We start from the raw sequence: 7666 nt of genomic DNA on the forward strand, positions 1-7666 counted from the left end.
TGTGTGTGTGTGTGTGTGTGTGTGTGTGTGTGTGTGTGTATCTTATAGTAGCAACAAAGGCTCATCTGTTTAGATTTGAACTTAGAAATGGTTAAGTTATGGACAATCTCTCTCTGTCTTTAATTTTCTCTAACCATTAAACACTTAGTCTTTAGCTATATTATTTTCCAAATTTCCTAAATCAGAATAATTGACAGATGACTATCTGGAGAGAAAGATGTGTAGACATAGGAGTTGCCTTCTCTGGTGAAGCCTTAATATGTTACTGATTTCTGGCCTCAGTGATTCTAGTCCCCAGTTTCTGGAGCTTTTCAATGGATAGTTGATCCTGACATTCTCAACTCAGGCATGAAATGTATTTCCACATGGAAATAAGTTTGAACAGAGTGTCCAGCTCTTGTTGAAATACTGTGAAGCGTATCACAGTTTGGCATGATGATAGCAAGCATAAGATTTAGAGTTAGGAAGATGAGATTTAGAGTATGTGTTGGCTTTGTCACTTTCTTTTTTGTTTTCCCCCATTTATTTATTTTATTGCATTTTAGGTTGTGGGGTACATGTGAAGAATATGCAAAATTGTTGCATAGGTACACACGTGGCAGTGTGATTTGCTGCCTTCCTCCCCATCACCTACATCTGGCACTTCTCCCCTTGCTACCTCTCCCCAGCTTCCCACCCCCCACCCTCCCTGCCCTATATCCCCCCAACTGACCCCAGTGTATAGTGCTCCCCTCCCTGTGTCCATGTGTTCTCATCGTTCAACACCCGCCTATGAGTGAGAACATGCGGTGTTTGATCTTCTGCTCTTCTGTCAGTTTGCTGAGAATGATGGTTTCCAGGTTCATCCATGTCCCTACAAAGGACCCAAACTCATCGTTTTTGATGGCTGCATAATATTCCATGGTGTGTATGTGCCACATTTTCCCTATCCAGTCTATTGTCGATGGGCATTTGGGTTGGTTCCAGGTCTTTGCTATTGTAAACAGTGCTGCAATGAACATTCATGTACATGTGTCCTTATAGTAGAACGATTTATAATCCTTTGGTTATATATCCAGTAATGGGATTGCTGGGTCAAATGGAATTTCTATTTCTAGGTCCTTGAGGAATCGCCACACTGTCTTCCACAATGGTTGAACTAATTTACACTCCCACCAACAGTGTAAAAGTGTTCCTATTTCTCCATATCCTCTCCAGCATCTGTTGTCTCCAGATTTTTTAATGTTCGCCATTCTAACTGGCGTGAGATGGTATCTCAATGTTGTTTTGATTTGCATTTCTCTGATGACCAGTGATGATGAGTATTTTTTCATATGTTTGTTGGCCTCATGTATGTCTTCTTTTGTAAAGTGTCTGTTCATATCCTTTGCCCACTTTTGAATGGGCTTGTTAGTTTTTTTCTTGTAAATCTGTTTTAGTTCTTTGTAAATTCTGGATATCAGCCCTTTGTCAGATGGGTAAACTGCAAAAATTTTTTCCCATTCTGTTGGTTGCAGATTCACTCTAATCACTATTTCTTTTGCTGTGCAGAAGCTGTGGAGTTTGATTAGGTCCCATTTGTCTATTTTTGCTTTTGTTGTCAATGTTTTTGGTGTTTTGGTCATGAAGTCCTTGCCTACACCTGTGTCCTGAATGGTTTTGCCTAGATTTTCTTCTACGGTTTTTATGATGTTAGGTCTTATGTTTAAGTCTTTAATCCATCTGGAGTTAATTTTAGTGTAAGGTGTCAGGAAGGGGTCCAGTTTCTGCTTTCTGCACATGGCTAGCCAGCTTTCCCAACACCATTTATTGAACAGGGAATCCTTTCCCCATTGCTTGTTTTTGTCAGGTTTGTCAAAGTTCAGATGGTTGTAGATATGATGTGTTGCCTCTGAGACCTCTGTTCTGTTCCATTGCTCTACATCTCTGTTTTGGTACCAATACCATGCTGTTTTGATTACTATAGCCTTGTAGTATAGTTTGAAGTCCAGTAGTGTGATGCCTCCCACTTTGTTCTTTTTGCTTAGAATTGACTTGGCTATGCGGGCTCTCTTTTGGTTCCATATGAAGTTTAAGGTGATTTTTTTCTAGTTCTGCGAGGAAGGTCATTGGTAGCTTGATGGGAATAGCATTGAATCTGTAAATTACTTTGGGCAATATGGCCATTTTCATGATATTGATTCTTCCTAACCATGAATATGGAATGTTTCTCCATCTATTTGTGTCCTCTCTTATTTTGTTGAGCAGTGGCTTGTAGTTCTTGAAGAGGTCCTTTACATTCCTTGTTAGTTGTATTCCTAGGTATTTTATTCTCTTTGTGGCAATTGTGAATGGAAGTTTGTTCTTGATTTAGCTCTCTTTAAGTCTGTTATTGGTGTATAGGAATGCATGTGATTTTTGCACATTTATTTTGTATCCTGAGACTTTGCTGAACTTGCTTATCAGTTTCAGGAGATTTGGGGCTGAGACGATGGGGTCTTCTAGATATACAATCATGTCATCTGCAAATAGAGACAATTTGACTTCCTTCTTTCCTATTTGAATGCCCTTTATTTCTTTTTCTTGCCTGATTGCTCTGGCTAGAACTTCTAATACTATATTGAATAGCAGTGGTGAGAGAGGGCATCCTTGTCTGGTGCCACATATCAAGGGGAATGCTTCCAGTTTTTGCCCATTCAGTATGATATTGGCTGTTGGTTTGTCATAAATAGCTTTTATTATTTTGAGATACGTTCCATCAATACCTAGCTTATTGAGTGTTTTTAGCATAAAGGGCTGTTGAATTTTGTAAAGGCCTTCTCTGCATCAATTGAGATAATCATGTGGTTTTTGTCTTTGGTTCTGTTTATATGGTGAATTACGTTTATAGATTTGCATATGTTGAACCAGCCTTGCATCCCTGGGATGAAGCCTACTTGATCATGGTGGATAAGCTTTTTGATGTGCTGTTGCAATCGGCTTGTCAGTATTTTATTGAAGATTTTTGCATCTATGTTCATCATGGATATTGGCCTGAAGTTTTCTTTTCTTGTTGAGTCTCTGCCGGGTTTTGGAATCAGGATGATGTTGGTCTCATCAAATGATTTGGGAAGAATTCCCTCTTTTTGTATTGTTTGGAATAGTTTCAGAAGGAATGGTACCAGCTCCTCTTTTTATGTCTGGTAGAATTCGTCTGTGAACCCGTCTGGACCTGAGCTTTTTTTGGGTGGTAAGCTCTTAATTGCTGCCTCAACTTCAGACCTTGTTATGGGTCTGTTCAGGGTTTCGGCTTCTTCCTGGTTTAGGCTTGGGAGGAGGCAAGTGTCCAGGAATTTATCCATTTCTTCCAGGTTTACTAGTTTATGTGCATAGAGTTGTTTGTAATAATCTCTGATGATGGTTTGAATTTCTGTGGAATCTGTGGTGATATCCCCTTTATCATTTTTTATTGCATCAATTTGGTTATTCTCTCTTTTCTTTTTTATTAATCCGGCTAGTGGTCTGTCTATTTCGTTGATCTTTTCAAAAAACCAGCTCCTGTATTTATTGATTTTTTGAAGGGTTTTTTGTGTCTCTATCTCCTTCAGTTCTGCTCTGATCTTAGCTATTTCTTGTCTTCTGCTAGACTTTGAGTTTTTTTGACCTTGCTCCTCTAGCCCTTTCAGTTTTGACAATAGGGTGTCAATTTTTGATCTCTCCTTGCTTCTCATGTGGGCATTTATTGCTATATATTTTCCTCTAGAGACTGCTTTAAATGTGTCCCAGAGATTCTGGTATGTTGTGTCTTCATTCTCGTTGGTTTCAAAGAACATCTTTATTTCTGTCTTCATTTCATGGTTTATCCAGTCAACATTCAAGAGCAAGTTGTTCAGTTTCCATGAAGCTGTGCGGTTCTGGGTTAGTTTTTGAGTTCTGAGTTCTAACTTGTTTGCACGGTGGTCTGAGAGACTGTTTGTTAACGATTTCCGTTCTTTTGCATTTGCTGCTGAGTGATTTACTCCCAATTATGTGGTCAATTTTAGAGTAGGTGTGATGTGGTTCTGAGAAGAATGTATATTCTGTGGATTTGGGGTGGAGAGTTCTGTAAATGTCCATTAGGTTTGCTTGGTCCAGGTCTGAGTTCAAGTCCTGGATATCCTTGTTAATTTTCTGTCTGGTCGATCTGTCTAATATTGACAATGGGGTGTTAAAGTCTCCCACTATTATTGTATGGGAGTCTAAGTCTCTTTGTAAGTCATTAAGAACTTGCCTTATGTATCTGGGTGCTCCTGTATTGGGTGCGTATATATTTAGGATCATTAGCTCTTCTTGTTGCATTGATCCTTTTACCATTATGTAATGTCCTTCTTTGTCTCTTTTGATCTTTGTTGCTTTAAAGTCTAATTTATCTGAGATGAGAATTGCAACTCCTGCTTTTTTTTTTGCTCTCCATTTGCTTGGTAAATCTTCCTCCATCCCTTTATTTTGAGCCTTTGTGTATCCTTGCATGTGAGATGGGTTTCCTGGATACAGCACACTGATGGGTTTTGGCTTTTTATCCAATTTGCCAGTCTGTGTCTTTTGATTGGCTTTGTCACTTTCTTGTGAGTGATCTTGAGCAGGTCATTTACTTTTTTCAAGCTTCAGTTTCCTCATCTATAATACACGGATACTAGAATCTACGTAGTAGGATTATTGAGAATTTATACAATTTATGTGAATCCTGATACATGGGATTTGCTTAGCAAATGATGGGCGTCTTTATATTATCTTCGGCATTTTTGTCATTTTAATTAGTCTGATACTTGGATGGGTTGGACTGGTTGTCATAGGTCTTTGGATTTCAACAGCTGTTTTAGCACTGTTTTATGAAACGATTTCAGAGGAAACTTTGGAGCAGGATTATGTTGCAATAGTTAGGTTGATGAGAGCTACCTGGTGATATCGACTCTCTCTGTAAGAACTTTAAAATCATTTAACATAATTTAAAATGTTATTTAGATAGTGTTGTGGTGCGAATGTTTGTATCCCACTAAAATTCAGATGTTGAAAACCTAAACCCTAAGGTTAAGGTATGAGAAGGAAGGGTTTTTTGGGAGGTGATTAGGTTGTAGGGGCAGAGTTATCATCTAAGGGATTGATGCCCTTATAAAAGAGGCTCAGGCAGGCACGGTGGCTCACTCCTGTAATCCCAGCATTTCAGGAGGCTGAGACAGGCAGATCACTTGAGGCAAGGATTTGAGACTAGCCTGGCCAACATGATGAAACCCCGTCTCTACTAAAATACAAAAAAAAAAAATAGCTGGACATGGTGGCTCATGCCTGTAATCCCAGCTAATTGGGAGGCTGAGGCAGGAGAATAACTTGAACCTGGGAGAACCAGGTTGCAGTGAACCGATTTTGCACTAATGCATTCCAGCATGGGCAACAGAGCAAGACTCCCTCTCAAAAAAAAAAAAATGTTCAAGAGACACCCCAGCTCCTTCCACCATCTGAGAATTGCAGTAAGAATATGGTCTTCTGGCCAGGTGCGGTGGCTCATGCCTGTAATCCTAGCGCTTTCGGAGGCTGAGGTGGGCAGATCACAAGGTTAAGAGATCGAGACCATTCTGGCCAACATGGTAAAACCCTGTCTCTACTAAAAATATAAAAATTAGCGGGCATGGTGGCATGCGCCTGTAGTCCCAGCTACTCGGGAGGCTGAGGCAGAATTGCTTGAACCCAGGAGGCAGAGGTTTCAGTGAGCCAAGATCACACCACTGCACTCCAGCCTGGCACCTAGTGACAGACCGAGACTCTGTCTCAAAAAAACAAAACAAAACAAAAGAATATGGTCTTCTATGAACCAGACGTGAGCTCTCACCAGACACCAAATCACTGGTGCCTTGAACTTGGACTTCCCATCCTCCAGAACTGTCATAAATAAATTTCAGTTGTTTATAAGCAGATTGCCACTTAGAATATGATATTCTGTTGTAGTAGCTATTGAGCCCAATAGCTACAACAAATTTCATTAAAAAAAAATTTTTTTTAAGAGACAGGGTCTTGCTCTGTCACCCAAGCTAGAGTGCAGTCGTGCAATCACAGCTCACTGTAACCTCAAACTCCTGGGCTCAGGTGATCCTCCTGAATAGCTAGGACTACAAGCTCATGCCACGACACCCAGCTAACTTAAATTTTTTGTAGAGACGAGGTCTCCTTATGTTGCCCAAGCTGGTATCAAACTTCTGGGTTAAGCTATCCTCTTGCCTTTTCCTCCCAAAGTTCTGGGATTATGGATGTGGGCCACTGCTCTTGGCCTCAACAGTGTCTCGATGCTGGTCTTTTAGTCATTTCTAAGATGGGAAAGACTCAGCCTAGACTATTCTCTAAGTCTGTCTTAGCTGTGACAATTTATGATTGTGTGACGTAGCTTGTATAAAACTTTCATTATAAGCATGTATCTTTTTTTTTCTTTTTTCTTTTTTTTTCCCATTTATTTATTTTATTGCATTTTAGGTTTTGGGGTACATGTGAAGAACTTGCAAAATTGTTGCATAGGAACACACGTGGCAGTGTGATTTGCTGCCTTCCTCCCCATCACCTACATCTGGCATTTCTCCCCTTGCTATCTCTCCGCAGCTTCCCACCCCCCACCGTCCCTCCCCTATTTCCCCCCAACTGACCCCAGTGTGTAGTGCTCCCCTCCCTGTGTCCATGTGTTCTCATTGTTCAACACCCGCCTATGAGTGAGTACATGACAAATGGGACCTAATCAAACTCCACAGCTTCTGCATATATCATTTTTACAAAGAATAAACCCAAACTTACTTTTTGCTTTTCAAAGCAAGAGTTTGAGAAAAGGGAACCGCACAATTCTCAATCATTTTGACAATTTATTTTGAATTATTCCTTTCTCAGCTGTTTATTCATCAAGGGTCTATTTATTTGTTACCACAATCACTATTTGTGCCTCATTGTGTACTTTGTTAGCCGGTAGGTTAGTCATAACATAGTTACCCTCTACTTAACAATGCATAATACTCTGGCCTGTGAGGAACATTGTTTCCTTTCTGTGAATAGCCTTTCCTTAACCCTGTGGTGAGAGTCATATTCTTTTCAGTTTGTTGGAAAATGGACAGTTGCCATGGAAATTGGTGCATCATTTTGTTCAACACAATGCATTGTCTTTAGGTCTTCGCTCCCTGGCATTAAAACAATCTGTTTTCATTTTATAAGCTAATATTTTCATCAAATTGGCTTCAAGGCCATACTTACCTAATTGTAAATATATTAAGATGGATTTGGCAAAAGATAACAATTTAGTGGTGCACATGGTACTTGGATAAAATAGAGATTAGCTCAATAAGTATCTTGAGTAATGTTATTTGTTTATAGCCTACTCTGTTTGAAAAAGGATTTTTACAGTGGCCAGATGGATTGATCTTATCATTTTAAGAATAATGCATAGGCTGGGTGCAGTGGCTCACACCTGTAATCCAAGCACTTTGGGAGGCTGAGGCAGGAGGATCACCTGAGGTCGGGAGTTTGAAACCAGCCTGACCAACATGGAGAAACCCTGTCTCTACAAAAAACACAAAATGAGTCAGGTGTGGTGGGTCATGCCTGTAATCCTAGCTACTTGGGAGGCTGAGGCAGGAGAAACACTTGAACCCAGAAGGTGGAGATTGCTATGAGCTGAAATCTCACCATTGCACTCCAGCCTGGGCAACAAGAGTGAAACTCTGTC

At 40.1% G+C, this 7666-nt stretch overlaps 1 protein-coding gene across 4 annotated transcripts in view; it reads left to right on the top strand.

Annotated features, from left to right (window-relative positions):
• Nucleotides 1–7666, top strand: part of DNAH5 (dynein axonemal heavy chain 5) — a 362294-nt gene that overhangs the window by 313578 nt on the left and 41050 nt on the right. The window lies entirely within an intron of this gene.

This window comes from Sapajus apella, unplaced genomic scaffold (assembly GCF_009761245.1).
Source record: "Sapajus apella isolate SASKATOON/1434 unplaced genomic scaffold, GSC_monkey_1.0 scaffold11, whole genome shotgun sequence".
NCBI classification, from domain to species: Eukaryota; Metazoa; Chordata; class Mammalia; order Primates; family Cebidae; genus Sapajus; species Sapajus apella.